Below are 25,822 nucleotides of genomic sequence, written 5' to 3'. Positions count from 1 at the left end.
AGCTCCTCCGGCCGCTTTGCATTATGGGAGAGGTCATGACATCATGACGTCTCTCCCATTACCCACTGCGGGAGCCGGAAGATGGTTCCCGCAGTGGGAGCAGCAGCAGCCGATGAGAGTCTGACAGACTCTCAGCGGCTGCTGATTACAACAAACACACAGCTGCTGGCTCCGGCGGCTGTGTGTTTGTGCTGTGTAGCGCTGACTGAACTCCATCCGGTCAGCGATAAACACTTCACTCGAGTATAAGCCGAGGGGGTACTTTTTCAGCACAAAAAATGTGCTGAAAAACTCGGCTTATACTTCAAATAATAACATCAGTACATATAAATACAATTGTAACTTTGTCATTAATTGTTACTTTTTTTAGGCGATTTGAACTTAGACATAAAGTGGACATAGATAAAGTACCAACCAATCAGCTCCTAACTGTAATTTTTCAAACACAGCCTGTAACATGACAGTTAGGAGCTGATTGGTTGGTACTTTATCTCCATCCATTTTATCTCTCTCCAAGGCTTAGCACATAGACCCCTTAGTTTATAGGATACTTAGATTGAATGAGCCAATTTTTTAATTTATGTCTGTCTGTTTGTTTGTTCCAGGTTAAAGCAAAAAGTACTGAACTGATTTGATTAAACCTTTGCTATGCTATTTGATATATAACAGGGAATATGATGAGCTATATATATCATTACCCCCTGTTCAATCGAAAAATATATGTGTGCACAGGCCTGCATGGCCTAGGGCAAGTGGTGGGGGAAGGTGTGGCCGACGGTGCACAGAACCTCATGATCTTGGGATGAATGGTGGGTGAAGGTGTGGCCACCACTACTCTGTGTAATGTTGCTGGTTGCATAGGCCAATCCTGCGATATGGCCCTTATGACACGCAGGTATCAGCATCACAAATAAAAAAATGGGGCAACAGCTATTCTGTAATAAAGCTGATATAAAGCTAATAATATGTCCCCTTTATTTGTAATTTTTTTCGTTATTTTGATCTCAGAAACACTTTATGTAGGATCACAAATCACAATAATAGTTTTTAAGCTTTCCATGCTTTCAACATGCAGTCCTCATGGGGTAAGTGCCATCTTTACTGACATATCCCGTTTTTAATGAATTACAGTAACTGTCAGTGGAGGTGCAGTGTGACAGTTGATCCTCCAACTCACTGCTCTTCAATTGGAACTCATACTGCTCCCCACTGGTACATATCAGCCTGGGCCTTCAGATCAATGCAGGTCTAGGCACTGGAAGACATCCTGAGCGAACTTGCTTAAACAAAAATTTAAAATCAGAGACTCCACGGCCTATTTGGTTGGCACCATGTATACCTCCATGGCCCTGACAAACTTGAAACAAAGCCAAAAACCTAATCCTGGTCAAACTGCAACCTGCCCCGGCTTCACACTGGAACAATTTTGAATTTACGGCAATAGTCTTTTTTAACCGAGATCTTATAAGATTAACTTGCAGACGACATTAGTCGTTCTTCCTCCTGATGTTAACATGAAACAATTTACTTTTGACATGACACGCAAAAGGGCCTCGTAAAGTTGTCCATGAGAAAAACATTCTCCACTTAGGTCAACTCCAGTCACGTTAAGTGTCTGTCCCTGTGCTTTATATTATCATGCCAAAGCAGACTCTTACCGGGAATTGGACTTGGTTGAAATTAAAGAATAATTTTTCACATATATTAAACAGGAACGGTAAAAAAAAGGGGGAAAAAAATGAAATTTTGTATCACTAAACAGGGCTTACATCAATTTTTCTGGAGAAACTGGATAATACTTATCAATGTCTACATGGTATAAAATAAAGTCCATCGTTGTGATATATCTTTAACGGTTTAGGCAGTGTAAGCCAAGAAAGCGCTCGGATGTTCATTTTCTCCCATTTGTCATACATTAATGTGTCATACACCTAAATCTTCCTCAACAAGTGCTCTATAGAATAGTGAAAACTGCATCAAAATCCATCCAGTGGTCCTGGAGATTAGCCCAAACAATCAGACAGATGCCTACCAGGGACTTTACAGTATTTTATACTATGTATAGATATAGACAATATCCAAACAATATAATGCATGTGTTTTCTTGTTGATGTGCATTGTTATATAGTAGTGCAATTTTTATACAATATAGTAAACTGTTGCACTAACAGAACAGAACACTGTATATTACATTCAGGTGTGTTATTTCTGTAATACTATATACTCTTATAGTATTTCACAGGTTACAGATTATTTTCTGCAAGCGAAATACTTTTTCAGCATTAAAAATTGTCTCTAATATGGAAACTGATTCTAAATATAGCAGTATTGATAAGCAGCTTGTGTAACAAAAGGTGTCCTTATCTCTTCTCCCAGGAGTTTGTCATGGAAAGTGAACATGCAAATAAGTAGCAGACGGATGTGGGATAAGCTTTCAGCTTGCAGTGGTCCTGAAATATATTGATGTTTAAATAGTGTTGTTAAGTACACAGTAAATATGTTTGCTATTGATTATATAGAAGTGTTGTGAAACAATTACAGGCAAAGCTGACATATGTTACTATTAGCTATGTGCCAGGACTTTGTATGGTCACGTGCATTTTTTTTTTCCCGGTGCTCTGGTTTCCTCCACTGTTAAAAAACATACCTGTAGGCTAATTGCCTTACAATTAGATTGGCATATGTGTCTGTGGTAGTGAAATTAGACTGGGCAGAAACTGATGTGCTTAGATAAAACAATTCTGATTGTGCAGCACTGCAGAATATGTTGTAGCTACTGTATACAAATAAAGAATAATAAACAGTGGATCCTGCTTTGCTAAAGAGTCAATAAAATGTGCACAAATTCTAATCCACAAGTTTATTCCAGATCTGGACAAACCCCAGGGGCCAGGTAGCCCATGCACCTTAACATTACCACTGGTGCCTAATTTTTGTGCTTACTATTGGTGCTATTGGATGCTCATCTCCCCACTTGACTGACCAGTTTATTTATTCTGGAAAATAAAAATCCCTGCAGGTGTTTGGACAAATTTTATGAGCTTGAGATGGATGACTGACTGAATGACTGTATGCGCAGGCATCAGGTAACCTGAAACCTTTCTGTTCCTTGTCAGTATTTTCCCCACACTTTACTTCTCGGGTGGTCTGCCCGGCAAAATTACCCTGCTGCCTGGCAGCAAGTTTGGCAGTATCTGGGCAGCGCTGCCATTTGTGTCCAGCCAGCGTGTTGTTTTTTTTCACTGGGCCTTCTGTGTAGCCAGCAAGTGGGGCAGTATCTGGGATGGGTACCTGAGATGGCTGTTAGTCCAGATAGGTAGTGAGGCAGTATCTGGGATGGCTGTTAGTCCAGATAGGAAGTGAGGCAGTATCTGGGATGGCTGTTAGTCAAGATAGGAAGTGAGGCAGTATCTGGGATGGCTGTTAGTCCAGATAGGAAGTGAGGCAGTATCTGGGATGGCTGTTAGTCTAGATAAGAAGTGAGGCAGTATCTGGGATAGCTGTTAGTCCAGATAGGAAGTGAGGCAGTATCTGGGATGGCTGTTAGTCCAGATAGGAAGTGAGGCAGTATCTGGGATGGCTGTTAGTCCAGATAGGAAGTGAGGCAGTATCTGGGATGGCTGTTAGTCCAGACAGTAAGTGAGGCAGTATCTGGGATGGCTGTTAGTTCAGATAGGAAGTGAGGCAGTATCTGGGATGGCTGTTAGTCCAGATAGGATGTGAGGTAGTATCTGGGATGGCTGTTAGTCCAGATAGGAAGTGAGGCAGTATCTGGGATGACTGTTAGTCCAGATAAGAAGTGAGGCAGTATCTGGGATGGCTGTTAGTCCAGATAGGAAGTGAGGCAGTATCTGGGATGGCTGTTAGTCCAGATAGGAAGTGAGGCAGTATCTGGGATGGCTGTTAGTCCAGATAGGAAGTGAGGCAGTATCTGGGATGGCTGTTAGTCCAGATAGGAAGTGAGGCAGTTTCTGGGATGGCTGTTAGTCCAGATAGGAAGTGAGGCAGTATCTGGGATGGCTGTTAGTTTAGATAGGAAGTGAGGCAGTATCTGGGCCGCTCTTAAAAAATGTATGTGTGTCCAAAAAGCAAGTATGCAGTATCTGGTCAGGTCTTAAAAATGTTATCTGTTTTCAGACAGATGTTACCCATAATAAGTAAGAATTTCAATCAGAGGGGGCCATGGCTGCAATGGAGTAGGGAGCTTCTTATCTGAGTTCTCCTGCCATTTATCCGAGCTATATAAATCCTGCTCACTGTGACAGCCCTGGTGGAACCAGCCAACTTGACTGCCTTCCGTGCCCCTAATGACCTACCTATGAAGACTGCTGGTGTTGCCGTCTGCCCGGGAGCTGTCCCCTTGTCTGCGGCCTCCTTCACAGCCGGCTCGCGGTGTTGTGCCGCCCACGCACATCCGGGACCAGGGGGAGACTGTCTCTCGTCACTGCTGCAGCGGCTGATATCCCCTCGGGAGCAGCTCTACTGTCCGTGGTCACCTCTGCGGCTGTATCCGGCGGGCGGCGTGGCCCGCGATCTCCTGCAGAGGCGGCTGTCTCCCACGTGTCTCCGGACCTGAAGGGGAACGAATTCCCTCATTGCTGCTGCGGATGGGGCTCCCCTGCTGTGGCCTCCTACACTCCTGCTTATATTAACCTCAGCGGCCTGCTGAGGTAGCTGCCGCCCACGTGTCTCCAGTCTCTGAGGAAGACGTTCTCTCCCACCACTGCTGAGCCTGCTGTCATCTCCCCGGGTGAAGCCCTCCTGTTGTGACCTCTCACTCAGCTGCATTTTATACAGCTGGCAACTAGCAGGTGCTGCATAGAAGAACTGCCTCTCCCCACATCACAGGCTACAGGTACATCTCTCTATTACACTCTGTAGAGGCCCACACTGCTTGGCAGCCATATTTAATACTGTGTGCCTATCCTTAATACTAGCTTCAGTACTGACAGTGCAATCCAGTTTTTTCCCATATTATGGGTAAAACTGGTCAAGCAGCTGCGGCTGCTAAATTGGAGCGGTTTGCACGCTCCACTATGACGCAACCTCCATCTGCATCCAAAAATGCACCATTAGAGAGCTCTCAAGGTTCTACAGATGCGACACCTCCTGAAGTTACCTTGCAACAAGTTCTAGATGCCGTTACAGTAAATGGCAAACATTTATCAGATAAAATTGAAAAGGTGCAATGTGACGTCTCTTTGCTCCGTCAAGATATGCAACGCATCCGTGAGCGTATGGAGGAAGCTGAAACTCGTATCTCTTCACTGGAAGACTTGCATGGCCCTTTACAGGAACGTGTCTCTAATATGTGTCAACAGATGTCCGTTATGCAAAGCAAGCTGTCTGACATGGAAGGAAGACTTCGTCGCAACAATAAACGATTCGTTGGGTTACCCGAAAAAGAGGAGGGTTCCTCGTCTGAATCCTTCCTTGAGACGTGGCTTTCGACTACTTATGACAGAGAGTCATTTTCTTCTCAATTTGCAGTTGAGCGGGCGCACCGAATTCCATCTAGACCTCTGCCTCCTGGTACTCCACCTCGCACGTTCATCGCTAAATTCCTGCATTATAAGGATCGGGACACTGTATTACGGCTGGCCCGTACTAAAGGTCCGCTAGAACGAAACAGAGTGCGTATTTCAGTGTTTCTGGATTTTGCGGTAGAGGTCCAGAAAGATAGGGCTAAATTTCTTCCCATTAAACGCAGACTGCGGGACTTGAACCTCTCATACGCCATGCTATTCCTTCAATGTTGCGTGTGGTTGCTGACGGGGAGACCCGCTTCTTTACTTCTCCACGTGAGGCGGCTGTCTGGCTGGATCGCTATGCCCTGGGCAATGGACAGCTAGCTCCTGATTGAATTACCTCTGATATAATGTCCACTTCGTGTCATTATCTGTAATTTCTTTTCAGATTATAACTATCTGTTTGATTCCAGAGGTGAAAACTCTTCTAGTATTTTGTCTACTATTGTATGATTATTTTGGAGGTCCCCGATTGCCTTGGGGTAGGAGGGTAGTCTATGTAATTTCTTCTATATACAAAAAGTTGAATGCTTTCACTGTCATAGTATCTATTGGAGAGCTCCCATGTATTGGTGGCTATTTTTGTTCATTGCCCCTGTTACTTGTAGGGAATTTAATTGGTTTATGTTATTTTAGTTTTAGGTAGTTGCAATTTTGGGATCCAAGTATGCCTAGGTTCGGAGGGGTATACAGGGAGGGGGGTTGGCTAGGATTGTTTAGAATGTGAAGTTTTTTTTGTTTTCTTTTTTTGCTTTTCTCTGTCTATTATGTATATGCTGGCTGTCAGGTCACACATTTTTTATTTTTCGCTTGGAAATTTGCTATATCTCTATTCCCATTTCTTTAGATATTTTCTATTTTTATTATGGTACGACTACTTACGTGGAATGTGAGAGGACTCAATGATAGAATAAAAAGATCTTTAGTGTTGAAAATGCTTAAACAATATGATCCTGACATCTCCTGTGTTACTGAGACTCATTTGATTGGAAGCAGGATTTTATCTCTTAAACGTCCCTGGGTGGGGTGGGCATATCACGCCTCACACACTTCGTCCTCAAGGGGGGTCTCTGTTCTTATCAAAAAATCGGTACCGTTTGTATGTAACGCCGTTAGGATTTACCCTTATGGGCGCTATGTCTTTCTTGATTGTAAGGTTCACACTGTCCCTATTTTTTTACTTGCTGTTTATATACCCCCTCCATTCTCATATGAGGTGTTAAAAAAAGCAGCGGAATTTATTGCTTTGTCTCCTGCCACCCCCGTGATCTGTTTAGGTGATTTTAACAACTATCTGAATCCCCTTTTAGATAAATGGCGTGAGGCCCATACGACTGGTCTAGTGGGGGGTGTGAGTGGATTTGCTAAATTTGTGGCTTGTCTGGGATGGGTAGATGCCTGGAGGATGAAGCATCCGGGGACGCAACAATATTCCTGTTTTTCCTCCTCTTATTGCTCGTTCTCCAGAATTGATTTGGCTCTAGTCTCCCCTAGTTTGATTCCCAAAATATCTGGTGCGGAGTATAAGACGAGGGGTATATCAGATCATTCTCCCTTATATTGAATGTGGACCTGAATGGTCCAAGAGGGCAGACGTTATGGAAGTTACATCCCTCCTGGCTTCTACAGATGGGGGCAGGTTCGGAACTTGAAGCTGCTTGGAGGAGTTTTTTTATTGATAATGTTGGCTCGGCTCCAATTGACGTAATCTGGGATGCATTTAAAGCCTTTATGCGAGGGACTTTGCTTAAACGGGTTGCTGACCTTAAAAAGTATTATAGAGAGAAGGAGGTTGAACTTGAGAATACTTGCTGTTCTCTGGAGTCTGAATATTTACAAAATAGGCTTGAAGAGACTCGAGTCCGATGGTTGGCGGCTCAGTCTGCTTGGACTATCCATCTTACTGATAGGAATACCCGCCGGCTGTTGTTCCAGTCTCATTCCCACTATATGTTTGCAGATAAGACAGGCAGTTTTTTAGCTGATTTAGTCCATGCTGACCGTTCCTCCACAGCTGTCCATGAAATATTTACTGCAGATGGGTTACTGGTTTCCAACACCTCTGACATTGCTGACACCTTTCTTAACTTTTATAAAAATATTTATAGCTCTAGGCTGTCTTGCGCTCCAGCTGATCTGATGTCTTATGTAGCAGCAATTGGTCTCCCACATTTGGCTCATGAGGAAAGGTCCTTTTTAGATGCCCCGCTTACACTAGAAGAGGTCGAGATTGCTATCAACTCCTTCCCAGGTGGTAAGTCTCCTGGTTCTGATGGTATCCCCTTGGAGGTTTACAAGAAACATGCTGGTCTATTTATACCGCAACTTTTAGAACTCTTTAATAATCTATATGATAAAGGTGTATTTCCAGCTTCCATGTCAGAAGCCATCATTATTGTGATACCAAAATCTGGGAAGGACCCTAAATTTCCTGATGCATACCGTCCTATTTCATTAATATCCACGGATGCAAAAATACTCACTAAAATTCTATCAATCCGTCTTAATCAGATTATTGCTAAGATTGTACATCTGGATCAGACTGGCTTTATGCCGGGACAGTCGACATCTATTAATATCAGGCGTCTTTTTTTCTCATCTCCAGGCTTCTCATGGTGGAGGGTCCTCCTCTGTAGTAGTCTCTCTAGATGCAGCAAAAGCATTTGATTCAGTGTAGTGGCCCTTCCTATGGGAGGTCATGAGATGTATGGGTGTGGGTCCAGTATTTTTGAGATGGGTTCAGTTGCTGTATTACAGGCCAACTTCTCGTATCTCTGTGAATGGTTTAATTTCGCCCTCATTTGCATTGTCAAGAGGTACTAGGCAGGGATGTCCCTTGTCTCCGAGCCTATTTGCTTTAGCTATTGACCCACTGGCGTGTCTTCTGCGTACACATCCTGATATCGCTGGCCTTACTCTGGGTAACAGGATGGATACAATAGCTTTGTATGCAGATGACATGCTATTATTCCTCCGGAACTACGTGACTGCTATGCCCCTGGTTCTGCAGGTGATAGACAGGTTTAGTAATTATTCTGGCCTTGCCATTAATTGGGACAAGTCCTCCATTCTCCCCCTTAGAGGACGCCTTCCTGTTGACCCATTAATTTCCCTACCTCTACGTTGGGTTGACTCCTTTAAATATTTGGGTATTTGGGTGTCTAATATTATGGAGGATTATTCTCGTCTGAATATTTTGCCTCTGTTTTCATATTTGAAAGATAGGATTAAAATCTGGCGCAAACTTCCCCTGACAGTAACAGGACGGGTGAATTTAATTAAAATGATAGTGCAACCTAAGTTTTAATATATTTTTCAACAAGCCCCAATCTATCTTCCTAAATCATTGTTTCGGAAGCTGAACAGTATAATTTCTTCCCTGATTTGGTTAGATAAACGGTCTTGAATAAAGTTGGATGTACTTACTAGGTCAAGGACTTCAGGAGGATTAGCACTTCCCCATTTTCAATACTATTATTATGCAGCGCAACTGGCTCATCTGCGGCTGTGGGTGCAGGACAGTTCAGTTGACTCCCTTCCGGCTCTGTTAGTTTCTCAGGTGTCAGCGGGACATACACCCCTACAAGCTCTCCTCAGTGCTTCGCTCACTCGTAACTGTCCCCCTTTAGTTTTGCAGGCTTTGAGAATTTGGCGTGCTGCTCATGCACTAATACAATTTAGCGAGATTGACCCAGACACATCTCTTTGGGGCTCCCGACAGCTGTCAGAACTTTCTTCTCTTAATGCCAGAGAGATTTGGGGTAGTAAAGGTATTATTAAGATTAATCAGCTGTATCAGGATGGGATTCTTAAATCTTTTACTCAGCTGGTGGACAAATTTAAACTTCCATCTACTTATTTTTTTAGGTATTTACAGCTTCGCCATGCACTGAATACTCAATTTGCTAGTAAGACTCTCTCATTGCAACACTCCCCCTTAAAATCTTTTCTTGTACATTTAGGCCCTAAACGGACACTCTCCTGTTTATATTCATTTTTGATATATCATCAGGCTTCTAATTTGTCTCATTTGAAACAGTTTTGGGAATTGGAGTTGGGTGGTCTCACTGATGACGAGTGGAGTGGAGCACTTGCTTGTCCCCGTGTATCTACTGCCTCTGTTCGGTTCCAGCAGATTCAGCTATTTCTACTTCATAGAACCTATTTCACACCAGCCCGGTTGGTGAAGTTTGGAGGGAGGGCTTCGGATATTTGCCCAAAGTGTAATACAGCCTCTGGAACCTTTTGGCATATGCTATGGGAATGTCCTAAGGTGCAATTATTTTGGAGTCGGGTCCTCAGTGCGGTATCTGATACCGGTATTCTTCATTCTATTCTTACTCCGAGATTCTGTTGCCTTGGGATTATAGACAATGATATTTTAGATAAATATAAATTGCAATGTGCGATAAATTTATGTGTATTAGCTAAAGTTTGTATAGCAAGACTTTGGATGGCCCCTATTGGTCCTGACTTCCAGGCTTGGGTGTCCTTGGTTGCACTAACTGTGCAACATGAACGTTATATTTATATAACACGAAAAGCAGAATCTAAATATGAAAAGATTTGGGCCGGTTGGCTAGATTCAAGATATGCTTCCCCAAGTTAATCTGTCTGAGTACTATATAACAGGTCTGGGATGTGACAATGTTTCTGGTATATTAATGATATGCAAGTCTCCACTTGTTCCATATATTTGATATTATTTCACATATTTTATGTGATTGTATAGTAATTTGTTTCTTTATGTCATTAATAATTGTATATGTTGCTGCTATTTTTTTTTTTTTCTTGGCCTGTTTGCTGGCAGCTATTAATTATATATTTTTTATTTAAGTTTTGTTAATTGTTTTTTTTTTTTGTTCTTGTTTTGTATATGCAAAATCTCTTAATAAAAAAATTACTCAACTAAAAAAAAAAGAATTTCAATCAGAAAACAACAATTTTAAGTTTCTTTAAGAAAAATGAAAGTACAAACACAATGGAGTCAGAGGTTTACATCAAGGACATTGCAGACGAGGCTGGTCTATCTTATGAATCACAGTCTATTTCACATGAAAAAGTTTTCTCTAAACATCGCATATCAGGAGTAAACTAAACAGTGACTGGTTTCAGGTCTTGTTGGTAAAAGATAATGTTCCACGTGTATAAAATATGGAAAGAGACTGGCCACAAACAAGGAAGTGACTTGGGTGACTATTCCGTGCAAAAGACTTTGAAAAGAAAGTTTACTTGACCATGAACAAAGTAAGTTACACACTGACTTGTGTCCAAATATACTTCAGAAATGTGTTTTTAAAGAAACCGAGTTAGGAGAAATTAAACCATTAACTTGCTTTTGTGGGAGCATTGAGAACTGTGTTTTGGTTGGCAAAAAACAAACTACCAACTAGTACATTGTACGGAAGTTTGTTAGAGCACTGCAAGGCTATGGGTTGTACATATTTAAAGCATCTTGATATTGGAAAGAATGCAAATTACACTTTGGGAGGGGGGTGTGGGAGACTTGCCCACTTTTCCGGGTGACTGGAAGCTCCGGATTTTCTGAAGTCTCCCAACCATTCTGGGAGAGTAGGCAAGTAGGATTTACTAACATTTAAAAATCAATATACAGTTTTAATCTGGTAGTAAATGTGCAATACAACATCGATTTAGATCGAGCCATGATGAAAATGCGGCTTGTGAGATTCTTTTTGAGCATTATTCTAAAAATGTTAATCCTGCAATCTTAAACTATGAATCAGCACTACTGGGGGCACTTCTTAGGGGGACCACTACTGGAGGCACTGGATAGGGGGGCCCTGGTTTATTCCTAGAGAGAGCAGTAGTAAATGTGCCTGGTTTATTCCTGGGAAGAGCAGTAGTAAATGTGCCTGGTTTATTCCTGGAGAGAGCAGTAGTAAATGTGCCTGGTTTATTCCTGGAGAGAGCAATAGTAAATGTGCCTGGTTTATTCCTGGAGAGAGCAGTAGTAAATGTGCCTGGTTTATTCCTGGAGAGAGCAATAGTAAATGTGCCTGGTTTATTCCTAGAGAGAGCAGTAGTAAATGTGCCTGGTTTATTCCTGGAGAGAGCAATAGTAAATGTGCCTGGTTTATTCCTGGGGAGAGCAGTAGTAAATGTGCCTGGTTTATTCCTCGAGAGAGCAGTAGTAAATGTGCCTGGTTTATTCCTAGAGAGAGCAGTAGTAAATGTGCCTGGTTTATTCCTGGGGAGAGCAGTAGTAAATGTGCCTGGTTTATTCCTCGAGAGAGCAGTAGTAAATGTCCCTGGTTTATTCCTAGAGAGAGCAGTAGTAAATGTGCCTGGTTTATTCCTAGAGAGAGCAGTAGTAAATGGGCCTGGTTTATTCCTGGAGAGAGCAGTAGCAAATGTGGCTGGTTTATTCCTGGAGAGTAGTAGTAAATGTGCCTGTCTATGGAAGCCCCGTCCCCTTGATGACATAATGCCACGATTCGTGGGTGCACTGGTAGGGGGCGGGGCCTAATGCAGTGAAGTGCCCTCCCCCATCAGAAGGCTGATGAGTTGCCTGCTGCACAGGGGTGTTTCTAGAGAGGAGAGGGCCCGTGTGCAGTCTCTGACACGGGCCCCCTCCTCTCTGCCCGGCGGCTGGCAGCGCACTGAGCTGTGCACGGCCATCGCCCGAGTTACAGACTCTGGGCACTAGAGTGTGCCCAGAGTCTATAATGAATGCACATTATAATATATGCGGTGGCCATTTTCCCGTCATTTGCGCATGCGCAGTACAGGGAAAATGGCCACCACGGCCATTTTCCCAGTGTTTTACAGCGCCGGACCCCCGGAGAGGTAAGTAATATTATGGGTGCACGGTGTGCGGTGCAGGGCCCCCCTGGACCCAGGGGCCCGTGTTCCCCGCACACCCTGCACCCATTATAGATGCGCCTCTGCTGCTGCAGCTGCAAGAGGTTTGTGTGTGCGCTCCCTTCCTCCCTCTCTCTCTTCCCTTCTGTCCCCTCTTTCCTCTCTCTCCCTTCCTCTCTCTCTCTGTCGCTCACCCTCTCTCTTCCTCTATTTCCCTCTTTGTCTCCCTCCCCATCCCTCTCTGTCTCACTCACCCTCTCTCTCCTTCCCTCCCTCCTTCCCTGTCCCTTCCTCCCTCATTCTCCCGCCTTCCCTTTCTCGCTCCCCTAATTCTCTCTCTCCCCTTACTACATACTTGCCGACATTCAGCTCCCTCCTTCCGGGAGGGGGCCGAATGTCAGCTTACAACGGGGGGCGTGGCCGCACTATAACGCCGTTGTGGGGGACGTGGCCTGTGCGGGCCGGGGGTGTGGCCGCGAGATCGTGTCATCGTGGCTCCGCCCCCTCATCACAATGCCGGAATAAACGGCATTGTAAAGCGGGGGGCGGGGCCATGATGACGCGATTCAGCGCGAATCGCGTCACCGGGCCTCCCCGCTGCGGGGGTTTCCCTAGTAACTCTGCAGGGGGGTAGGGAGGGATGGCGGCTTGCGGGAGGCTTGCCTGCCTTCCCGGGGGGGCCGGGAGCGACACCCAAAAATCGGGAGGTTCCCGGCCAAATCGGGAGGGTAGGTAGGCCTGCCTTACTACCTCTCTGCCCAGGGCCGGCCCAAGCCTAAATGTTTTGGTAAGCGAATATATATTTTGGCGCCCCTCCTATTTATGACAAATGTGTGATTCAAATGTAGATTAAATATTGGTCCCAGACTCCTGGCATACATGATTTTAATAGTTGTATAGTTTGAGTTTTGAATTTGCACTGCCGCTGCTTCCATCCTGCATTACATGGATCACGGAGGTCAGGATGAACAAGCATACCTCAAGCTGCGGATAACGTTTAGCATTGGAAGGGCATGATCAGGGGCGGTTTAAGAGAGGAGGGGGCCCATGTGCAGATTCAGTGTGGGCCCCCTCCCCTCTACTGCAGTGCACTGGGTGCAGTAGATTCTGACTTAGTACCAGAATCTACTGCACATGCGCTGGTCTCCGGGAAAATGGCACCTGAGCCGTTTTCCCGGGGACAGCAGTACTGCACATTTTTGTTGCTCTGCAGTGCCGGCTCTGCGCTGCAGAGCAGCACTACGAACAGGTAAGTATAAGACTATATGTGTGCAGAGTGGCCCCCCTGGACCCAGGGGCCCGTGTGCACCGCACACCCTGAACCCATTATAGATACGTCCCTGGGCATGATACACCAAGTGAAAACGCAGCACTAAATGCAGCCTTCAGAGGACAGGACCAGGCTACTAGTAGGTAACATCACCGGATACACCTGGAATCCGGGATCGCGCAGCTTACCTAGCTACAGATGGAACATTACATTTACCATCAGGAATAATACCGAAGCACAGATATACTGCCGGAGCCAAAAGGAATACTGGACCTCATTCAGAGGCGGTCGTTAGATGCAAGCGGTCGCTCTGAATGAGGGCGGCAGCTTGCATCTTGTAGTGCCGCCTCTTGGTCAATCGCTAAGCTGTGGGTTACACTCGCAAGCCCCAGGGAGCTTCCTGCTCTGATCGAGCAGGAAGCTCCCCACTGACATCACTGCTGATGTCAGTGGGGCCGCCCCCAAACGGCAAGCGTTCCTTCGGGAACGCCTCCGTTTGGCCGGCCATGCCCCCTGCCCGCCTCCCAAACAGGGCGAGCTGTCACTCACCATCGACAGCTTGCCCCCTTTGGTGCGAGACCCCTAGCGACGGAGCCGGGTCTCGCGCATGCGCCCGTCGCTAGCCGGGTCTCGCACATGTGCACGTCGGAGCCGGCTCCGACGTGCGCATGCCCAGTGGGTGAACATCGACCCAGTTGCGAGCACTCAGGGCTTGTGACCGGGTCTGAATGACCCCCACTGTCCCGGGCCAGGATGTGTGGACCAACAAATCGGGATCTTTCATGAATTACATCATGAACTACATATTATTACTGTGGAGTTCTTCATATTTCCATCCTAATAGGAGTGTCGGGACCCATTAGAAATACACTACTTTAAAAACTACATATTATTGTGGTATTTTCTTTTGGTTCATGGGATGCAATCAGGAAACCGGCTGACGTGATCCCGACAGCTGGCTTCCCGACTGCTTTATCGCGGCGTTGGTTAAATGACAGGCGTCTATATCTAGACGCCTGTCATTTTCCCGACGCCGGGAGACAGGCGCCCGGCATCCCGATCGAAGCGATGCCGGGCGCTGCGAGCGGACAGCTGCGGTGGGGGGGAGAGTTAGGTTTAGCGCTCCCGGGGGGGATTTAGGATTAGACACCCCCCGGGAGGGTTAAGGTTAGGCTAGGGGGAGGGAGGGTTAGGCACCCCTGGGGGGGATTTAGGGTTAGGCACCCCCCCGGGGACTTAGGTTTAGGCAGCAGGGAAGGGGGGGGTTAGGGTTAGGCGCTTACAGGGAGGATTAAGGTTAGGCACTAGGGAGGGAGGTTAGGGTTAGGCCATGCGGCCGGCGGTATTTCATACCGATTCAGAGCACTTTGGATTTTGATTGCCATCACTTTATCCTATTAGCCTCCAATATTCAATGGATAGAACGTTATTATCTATTGCTTTACTGCACTAATTACTGAAGCAAGCATATACATGTGAAAAAGATATGTGATATATACTAGGATTCATATTTATTGGATTAAAATAATATATTGTTATTTGAACTGCATATTGTACTGATGGTTCTTAGGGGGTACCCCAAATATTTTTATTTTATTTATCATTACATTTTAGTATGAACATTTTATACATATGCCTTGCAAATAAAAAACATAATATTATCCCATTTTGTGAGATTTTACAGAAAAAGACCATACCTTAATATTGCAGCCTAGGGTCAAATTCTTTTTCATGAGGATATACTGTATACATTTAGATTTATCTGTAGATATCTATAGATATAGCTATATCTATAAATAGAGCTATATCTATAAAACCACACCATTAGCAGTATAATCCCTGCCCCAGGCCAGCACCTCTACCATATCACTTGACTTGAGTCACACAATTTTTACTGTGACACACACTGTCAGTCTGTGTCACTGACACACTGACTGTGTTATAGCACCTTACCAGCAGGCCAGCCAGGCAACCCAGGAGGGATGTGGATACCCTTCCGACGACAGCGACTGGCAGGGCGGGCCGGCGGTTTTACCGCCCCACCTCACAGCACTGACAGCAGAAAGATGGGCGCTGGCGACCTGGTGCCAATGCTGCTCTGCGGGCTGCGGCTCCCGTCCCTCTCTCCACCGCTGTGCATCCAGCCATAGCCCTGTTTGCGCAATACGCCTGCGACGTGATGTCATGACATCACGTCGCCCCTTGTGAGCATTTGGATAGCCGTCCATTACAACCGCGGTGCAGCTGTGTCACAATGACACAGTTTGCCCGTGGCTTGCCTCTGCTGCATTGTTTTATTAAATAATAAATTAGCAAGGTCGCGGCCAGGGCGTCCTCCTCTATGTGACTCACTATTCGGCTGCATAACTTGCGTAATTATAGAACAGGCCCTGTCTCTGCCCTTTGTTTAGTGATACAAACGAATATGCCACTGTTATTTATCATTACTTACCCCTCTGGCGAAATCCAGCGATGTCCTCCTCGTTGGCCGGTCCGCACTACACAGTAACACACACACTGCCCCCGGCACCGGGTAGTACACCCGTACTACCCGGTGGCGCTGAGTATGTTTCAGCAGCCAATGAAAGTCAGATAGACTCTCATTGGCTGCTGCGCCCACTGCTGGAGCTCACTCATGAGCTTGGCCTTCTGGCTCCCGCAGTGAGTGATGGGAGAGACATCATGACATCTCTCCCATAGTGCAGAGTGGGCCGAGAGGACGGAGGAGCAGACAGCGGCAGGAGCAGGGATTCAGGTAAGTGTTGTGTGTGTTTTTTTTGTGTGTGTCCTATATATGTAAAGGGCAGTGGCACTGCATAGGGGGGGCCACTACTGGGGGCACTGCATAGGGGGGACAACTACTGGGGGCACTGCATAGGGGGGACCCCTTCTGAGGGCACTGCATAGGGTGGACTACTACTGGGGGCACTGCATAGGGGGGACTACTACGGGGACACTGCATAAGGGGGACTACTACTGAGTGCACTATATAAGGGGCACTATTGGGGGCACTGCATAGGGAGGACCACTACTGGGGGCACTGTATAAGAGGCACTAGTGGGGGCACTGCATAGGGGACCACTGCAAGCGGCACTGTATAAGGGGCACTACTGCTGGCACTGTATAAAGGTGCATTACTCTGGCCACTGTATAAGGTTGCACTACTGGGGGCACTGTATAAGGGGCACTACTACAGGGGGCACTGCTACTGTGGGACATTTTATAAGGGACACTTCTACAGTGGGCATGGCAAGAGGGGCACTACTACTGGGGGCATTAAGGTGCATATGGAATGTAAAGGAATGTTCCCAGAGTGGCGAGAAACGGTGGGGCCCTGGGCACCAAATACCCTAGTTACGCCACTGTTCTCCTGGCATATAGTTCAGTAGTTATATTGGAATTGTAGTAATATAATATTTGTGTATATAATATACTTTTTGTGGATAACACCTTCAATACCCTGCGTATTACCAGCTTTAATGCTGGACGGTTGTGTGTGTTTGCGGTGCGCATGCTTCGGGACTGTGCAAATGAAAGTACGGGTGATGCAGCTTCATATGTATATCAGTGTCATTTCAACTTCTGACTGAAGGGGTGTAACTGGGCTGTAATGGGGCAACTCGCGTTGGTAAGGTTAGTGGTGGCGTGTTGTCGAAACTACGAGCTGCGCAGATCTGGACATCCAGACGTATCCTATAGGTTGGTGGAAGGGTGCACTCACAATGGATGATGACACCACAACATGTGAACAACTCTGCATACAGCTGAGTATAGGTATTTATACCTGCGCACATAAATCTGGAGCACATGCATCCAATTTACTTCCAACTGATACCCCTTTCAGACTAGCAGCAAAATCCCAGGTTATTGCAGGGTTAACCCGGTTTGCTGCTAGGTGTAAAAGGGGGCAAGGGTTGGATTCCCGGGTCAGCAACCCAACCCGGGTAGCTTGCAGGGTTTAACACGGGAATAACCCATGTAACCCTGAAGTGTAAACGGGTAACCCGGGTCATCCAACCTGGCTCCTGAGTACAGCATTAGGACTTCCTGGTTTCTCGTCGCTTGGAGATGATGTCAACTTCAAACACCAGAAGAACAGTTCCACTACACCCGTGTGCAGTGTGAACTGCGCCGACCTGGGAATTGCCCGGGTCTATGCTGCAGTGCGAACAGGGTCTGTTCCTGGTTTGACCCGGATTGGAACCATGTTCCAAATACCGGGTCAGACCCGGGACATTAGTGTAAAAGGGTTATAAACATCAGTTCCTAGATTGTCTCACATACAAAGAGCATGTAGGTCATTTTATATGACAGTAGATGTCATAAACCTCTAGTCTTTTATTGCTATGGATCGACCCCGTAGGTCCACCGCCATACCCGCGCGCTATCTAGTGGATGTGGTGGGCGGTGGGTCCGTCGCTACCGACGGGACTGCGGGGGTGCGTGGCCGCGGCATGGCTCAGAATCATGTTTCCATCCACGGCCTATCTGACCGCGAATGGGGCAGGGGTGGTCGTGGTGCAGTCCGGAGGTGCGGGGCGAGCGTCCCCATACTGCGGGAGGAGATGGGGGCCATTTTGGTGACACTGCTGGGGGGGAGTCTGAACTGGTGGACTCAGAACGTGGTTCCTCCGACTCTCACCTGTTGGGTTGTCTGGGGGGGTCGCTCCCAGTGTCCACGGTGAGGAGTGATGGGGCTATTGCTGATGCTCCCCATCGGTCACGCTCATAAGCGGAGGTGGTTGATTGCCAGTGATACTGCGCCGGTGGATAGGGCGCTCGCGGCTGCAGGGCAAACAGCGGGGGTTTCCCCCTTAGATTTAGGGATGGTATCGGCGATATGCTCTTCTCTGATATTGGTGCTGGCCCCGCTTTTGCCCGCTGGACCCAGCGGTCACGCCCAGAACGTGAGTGCGCAGTCCGCCGCTCCGGCAGCGCTGTCAGGGGATTTAGCAGCAGCAGTCGGACTTGTGGTTATGACGGCGTTACAAGGGGGAGGGGTTAGCAATACAGGGGGGTTGCCTCGACCCCCTAGCATACCCTGATTGGTGTCGGAACTATCCGGTTGTGTTCCCACAGGCGGATCCAGTAACAGCAATACCATGCAGAGGAGAGCAGGATGCGGAGGCATCGGCCAGCGTGGGGCCTGTGGAGTGATCTACTGGTGAGTCTTTGTTCGACCCAGATTGGGATGAACAGTGGATCTTCTACCGGCACTGGGGGTTTGCCGCGGCAAGTTTCACGGCGTAGGGATAGGAGTGACAGCGGGACTAGTGGTGCCTCCACCACCGACTCCTTTACTACTGACTCGGGCAGGCACAGGCATAGGAAGGGTGGTAAGGCTAAGCGTAGGCCTTCCTTGACTAGTGTATCTGACACATCTGTGCTTTCAGATGAGGTACTTTGTTCTAATACTGCTGTATTGAGAGGAGTGCGGCCTAGGGTAAGGGATAGGATTAGACGGGGGCGCTTTGTTAATATTTTCACCCTATCCAGCAAGGCAAAAAAAGTGTGGAATGCAGCTAAGAAGAAGGGTGGCGCTGTGGTAGATTCCTGTATGTCCTATCATAATTGGTTGAAAGGGATGTGCATATTTGCATCCTGCTATCTAGAGACACGGCCGGATGAACATTTAAAAGTCATTCGGTACATGTATCTCATACATGATATGGTGGGCTCAGCTAGGGGTAGCGCTTAGAGGATCTATGATGAGGAGTTTCGGCGGAAGCAACATGGGAATGAGATCATCGATTTCGGGGCCAAGGACGGGGAGGTCTTTGTGGATGTTACACAGCCACAGAGAGGAGCTCAGGAGGGATTTACCCCCAAGCGGGCGTTTGGCGGGGGCGTAGGGGGTGCAGGTAGTGCGTCTAGACCTACGGCGGCCAGGATAGGGCATGGGAAATGCTTTGCCTTTAATAATGGCTAGTGTGGGTTGGGTACGAAGTGTCGTTTTCGGTATTGCTGCATCAGATGTGGTGGAACCCATCCCATTAAGGATTGTACCCGTCAGGGGGGAGTGGGATGCGGTTTCGCAGGTGGGGGAGCTACTGGTCACGGACCAGCACCCATCCCACCAAAGTAGGGGATCTACTCCGGTTGATGAGGGGGCAATGTCGGTCTGCTTAAAGGCTTATCCTGCAAACAAAAATTGCAGCTGCTCAATCAATCTAGCAGTACTAATCAGGTGCATGAAAGGGAGGGGTCATACTAAGTAGAAAAAGGAGGGGGTTTAACCCCCTATTGTTCCTCAGCACATTGAATAATACTTGCAACAATATATGAAGACTATATGGTCATATTTTGGGACTACACTGACCGGTGACAGAATCAAATTACTAATAGGGGAGTCCTGAAAAGGACTGACAATGCGCCCTAGCCGTACCTCGGCCTCCACTTTCTCGCGCAGCACCCCGGGCAATTCTCAGGCTGAGCGTAAATTCCTACCCCTACCCCTGATAATGACCCCATCCACCGGTAGCAATAAACCCTGAGTAAACCCCTGGCGTAAGAATACCGCATCAGCCTGATCAGGATAAGCCATTATAGAAAAAGGAGGGGGTTTAACCCCCTATTGTTCCTCAGCACACTGAATAATACTTGCAACAACATATGAAGACTATATGGTCATAGAAATTCAGAGATATTGGTTGCATGCATTTGCAAATACATGGGAAGCTGCTAGGCCACGTCACGGCTTCTCTGTCACTAGCAGTCCCTAACACTAAGGGGTTCATGTCCGGGGTGCAGTGCACCCCGAAAAATGTCCAGCGCAGGACACCCCCAGGGCATCACATGAAAAATGGAAAAAGAGTGACAGTGCAGTGTAAAGTATAGATGTGTAAGACTAATTAATAAGTGTTGAAAAAAGGGGTTAAAACATATGTGAAATATTACATGAATAAAATACAAATATTACAGGTGATGTGAAAAGTTGCTTGAGTAGTTGGTTTTGGTGTCAGTCGTTGTGTGGTGGCCTGGTTTTCATGAATAGCCTGGTTAAGATAGTTGGGTTATTATTATTATTATTTGGATTATTAGGTGTGGAATATTGGTAGTTTTCCCTGGGGGGTCACCCACGCGGCCGGGTTGTCCTTAGGGTGATATAGGGCGTATACCGGATGACCACCGATCCAGGTGGGTCCGGCCCTTCACGGCTGCGTGGGTGGCTCCTCAAGTTGTTAGTTAAGTAACGTAACGTGGGGCAGGAGGCCCTTGGTATCCCTACGAGTCGTATTGAGGGGCAGTTGGTCCCAGTGGGGTAGGTCAGAGCGGGTTTGGCCTATCCTCTTCCCATTTTGATTTTGCAAAGGATTATTTAAGCTGTAGGCCATTCCTGAATCCCCGCCACCATATTTTTATTAGTTACAGAGTTGACTAGTTAAATTAGGAAGGGTTATTAAATAGGTTTATTTACTATCAATATAAAAAAAAGACTGACCAGTTTTCCCCGGCAAATTTGGTGTCTGTGTATTTATTTTATTTAGACTAAGTTTAGTTTGTGTGTGGCTGAGTGTGTGGAGTGATCTGACGCTAGAGAGTTTAATCTCTCATTTTGCCTAATGCCCATTTTTGAATCGTTTGTGTAGTACTGTTAATGTTGTATATGTATGACCAGTGGTGAACTGGGCCAGGGGGGCAGGGTGCCATCTGTGTAGCACACAGGTGGCTTGTGCTACGATTGTGCAGCACAAGGGCCGCTGCTGCACTGCTGTTGGGCTGCCACACAGGACTGGGGGAGAAGGACTTTCCAGTCCAGCCATCGGACGAGTACGGAGCTACTAGCTCAGCAGTTCCTGCACTGCAGGGAGGCGCTCTCCCTGCAGCTGCTGCAGCGGCAGCCTGCTGCAGAGAAGCAAGGCTGAGCCAGAGTGGCTCCTCACCCAGTCCCACCCCTTGCTGTTCCCCCTCCTGGCCGGATCCACCCTCCTCTATCTTCTCCTCCACGCTCCTCTGAGCGGCTCTTCACCACCGACACCATTGCACTTGTTTCCCCTTCCTACTCTCCTCTGCTCCCTGCTGCGCTGTTCCCGATATGCTGACTGTGCTGTGACAGGGATTAGGGGAAGCAGAGGATGAGGTGCCCATTGACATTGCTGCAGCCTGGTAACATAGTCTCTGCCTATTATCTGCCTGCTGTATCCACTATCCCCCCTACTCCCGGCACACTGTGACCCTCTCACTCCCAGCCCAGGCTGCAGGGAGATGACAGGGTGATGCTATTTCAGAGCAGCAAGGGTTAAGCTATCAGCTTCTGGGCGGGGCTTATGGTAGGCAGCTGACCAATGAAATGAGGGATATAGGGCAGGTGATCCCTGGGGGAGACTGATGATCATTTATGTGTTGGCCTGTTTCTGCCTTCGTGAATGTGTGCACTGTGCACAGAGGATCCAGGGTCTGCTGTGGGTGCAGGTGGCAGGAGGCCTCCTCTCACTACCTCAGTGCCAGCTGTAGATGTTTGGGGCAGCAGGGGAGTTTGGACCTGCAGCTCAGAGGTAAAGGGGACAGGACTGAGGTCCCTGGGAGAGGGGGGGTGGAGGGGGGCATCTGCAGGGTGAAGACCAACTTTCCTACACTCCCCAGGCACAATACAGGTGGTCACCCATATAAGCTATATGTTGCAGAACTACAATCCCCAGCAGGAGACTTGCATGGCATGCTGGGACTTCTAGTTCCACAGCAGGAGATTCAGGGGTTGCATATAATTAATGAGTATGTACAGAAACATAAGAGCATGGGTTATACATATGTGTGCAATAAATAGGACATTTCATGTAACAAGCTACATATACCCAACCTCTGCCCTGCACATGCCTGGGGATGTAGTGAGGAAGCCGGCGGTCAAAATGCCGACCTCCGGCTTCCCGACAGTGAAATCCCGGCATGGGACTAATGATAGGCGTCTAAATACCGACGTCTATCATCAGCCCCATGCCGAAATCCCGACGCCCGGCATACCGAACGTTTGTAAGCCGGGCGTCGGGAGTACTTAGCCGCAGGGGAAGGGAGGAGGGAGGATAGGGTTAGGCACCCCTAAGGGAGGGGAGAGTTAGGGGTGATACCTGAGTCGGGATCTTCAACTGCCGGCCTTCCAGCGTCTGTAATTCTTCCGCCGGGGTTAGGTCCGGCAGTGATTCATACAGATTCCCATGCCTGTGTATAAGGGATGACTATACAGTAATGTCCACTTCTAATGCAGACTCTGCTGGGAAAGTTTATTGCAAAAAAGTTTTGCCCCAAAACAAATGTGGCTTTATAGCAGTAATTCTGCTGCAGAAAATGTCTTATGTCCTACACACATCTAACTGCATACAGTATTGCAACTGGCATGTAAGCATTTTTTTGATGTGTGCACAGGACAGGACATGTGTGCAGTATAGTGGTCCCATGACTGACAATTTCAACTTATTAAATTCTAAAACCCTGGATACAAACTGTTATGTACATCAGATTTACATGTCTGATAAAGAGCAACATGTGTACGTGAGTGTGTGTGTATGTATCATGTCCGGCACAATATGGTAAGCCGGCCCTGTGCCGCTGTCACCGTGTAAGGGGCACCACTAATGTGGGCATTGTGTATAAAGGGCACTACTGTGTGCTGTAACATGAAGAAACGAAACTACTGTATGGTGTAACGTGAATCGGGCACTATGGGCTCTATTTATTAACATTATTTTTACTAAAATAAAGTGAAAAAGGGTGTTTTCACACCCTTTTCACATTATTTTAGTTTCACCTGTAGTTATTACAGGGCAATTGGAGTAGAATTAGTAAAATTCTACTCCAACCCCCAGTATCACTTATTTTTAGTAAAGCAGATCGCATTTCCCATAATTGTAATGGGAAATGTGATCTGTGTGCAAGTTACTAAAAATAAATTGTAAAAAAATACCGGGGGAAGCCCTGTGATAATAACGCCACCTGGAGGTGGCGTTATCCAGGGTCTCCCCCGGTTCCCGGGCTCCCACTCTGCTCTAACGGGGAGAGCAGAGGCGGGAGCCGGTACCAGCAATCAGCTGTGTGGTCTAAGTAGACCGCAAGCTGATTGCTGTAAAAAAAAGAAAAAAAAATTAAACATTTTTTTTTTTCCTTACCTGAATCCAGGGACCGGTGATCGGGCCTCTGGTGATGGCTCCTCTCCGGTCAGCTGGTCTCCCACAGTGCACTGGGGCCCGGTCATCAGGTGATCGGGTCCCAGTGCAGTATGGGAGATCACCTGATCGGGAAGCCCGGAGAAGATCACCGGAGGCCAGGAGGATGCAGGTAAGTGTAATGAAGGGAGGGGGGGTTGCGGGGGGTCCGCGATCGCGGGGGCGGGGCTTAGCGCCGGGGACGGGGCTTAGCGTCGGTGGGGGGGTAGTAGCGGTGGTCGGTTGGCGCATGCGCGGGCTCTTAGTCGCGGTATTTTTTCCGAAAATACCGCGACTAGAGTGCGGATGGGATCCGCAGGGACAGAGCTTTATCGCAAGCTCTGTCCCTGCAAGGGATTTATAGTAAATCCCTGTGATATTGCCTGAATTCGCAATGCGAATTCACTCGGTAATATCACACTACAATCCGCATTCAATATGCGGATTGTAGTAAATAGAGCCCTATGTGCAGTGTAATATGTAGAAGAATTTTTTGGAAGCGAGCACTGTCCATTAATAAAGAATTGGAGGGGGGCGCAAATTTATAGTTTGCATGGGGGCGTCTAACTGGACTGACTGGACTGTATTATGATCCTTCTTTATCCTCCTCGCAGACACCGGTGCCTCTGCGGAGGAGCTACTGTGGTCTCGCGAGATGATGACATCATCATCATCTCGAGAGTCTCTCTCTTGGACTGGGAGGCTAGAGCGGAAGCAGCACTGGAATCTACCTGGGTGCATTGAGACTAATGATGGCCTCCCCGTGTATGTGTGACCAGGGCCTTGGTAAGGTAAGCTGCAGCTCTCCCCACATTTCGTCACCTTCACCAGTCTGTCACTCTTATATTTAAATATATAACATGTAGGTTGCATTGCATGGTGTGAGATATATATGTGTACTGTATATATATATATATATATATATATATATATAAACCATAATAGTCTGGCACTCTGTAGAACATATGATACTTAACTGGTTGCCCCCACAGAAGAGATGATCTAGAAGTAAATAAGTGCGGCACTCCATGGTTCTGATGAAAATGCTTTGAAGTAGCATTGAAACGTTAACCCTGTCAGCTGTGTCTGTGTATTTCTTTCTGCTGGAGTGCCGCACTTATCTACATCTACATATATATATATATATATATATATATATATAGATCAATATCGGGTGGCTCTAAATGAATAGTCCAGAACAACACAGGTCACTCCAGGGCTTGCAAAACAATTTCCTTTATGTGTAATCAACGTTTCGGGACTGCGCAGAGTCCCTTTGTCAAGATTCTGGGCTGTGACGTCATCCGGAGTGCGACCTCGGACGAGCGTGGACGCCACTCTTACCTCCGGAGGAAGCTTTGATCACTGGATTGGGATAAAAGGTAAGCTCATTTAGTATTGCATTTTATACTGTTTGAATCTTGACAAAGGGACTCTGCGCAGTCCCGAAACGTTGATTACATATAAAGGGAATTTTTTTGCAAGCCCTGGAGTGACCTGTGTGGTTCTGGACTATTCATTTAGTGCCACCCGATTTTGATCTGCATTAATTCAACAGGAGCACCCGGGCAGCTGTCCATTTTTACATAGGAGTGCTGGACCATTGGACGCATATATATATAGGCATATATATAATAAACAGTTGTCGATCCTCGGACAAAGGTATCCACTCGAGTCTCATATATATATATATATATATATATATATATATATATATATATATATATATATATACAGTGCTGGGGCCACTTGCTTGTGTTTGCCCCCAAGGCTGAAAGTTGCCAGCCAGCCCCTGTGTATGACTTTCCACTAGTCTGAATTATTTTACTTATTTAATTTAAAACATTTATCTAGTGGGCATAGTTCATGTATTTGTATTTCCAGATGCAATCATTCACTCACAATATATGCTGAGAATCACAATATAACAATAAACCAGCTGCATTATTCCGGAGAATCACTTCAATCTTTAATGATCCCATCAATCAATGATGGAGCGATTTGAGTGGATGTAGCAAAAAGCTTTAATGAGATGTGATTTTTACTAGAGGTTGAAGCTGTTTGTCATG

At 46.8% G+C, this 25,822-nt stretch overlaps 1 protein-coding gene across 1 annotated transcript in view; it reads left to right on the top strand.

The window, feature by feature from the left end:
• The window catches only part of PTPRN2 (protein tyrosine phosphatase receptor type N2), a 1,246,087-nt gene that overhangs the window by 12,332 nt on the left and 1,207,933 nt on the right, over positions 1-25,822 (top strand). The window lies entirely within an intron of this gene.

The sequence above is a fragment of the Taudactylus pleione genome, unplaced genomic scaffold (assembly GCF_031769625.1).
Source record: "Taudactylus pleione unplaced genomic scaffold, aTauple2 ptg000380l, whole genome shotgun sequence".
Taxonomy (NCBI): domain Eukaryota; kingdom Metazoa; phylum Chordata; class Amphibia; order Anura; family Myobatrachidae; genus Taudactylus; species Taudactylus pleione.
This window is presented reverse-complemented; position numbering and strand designations above follow the sequence as displayed.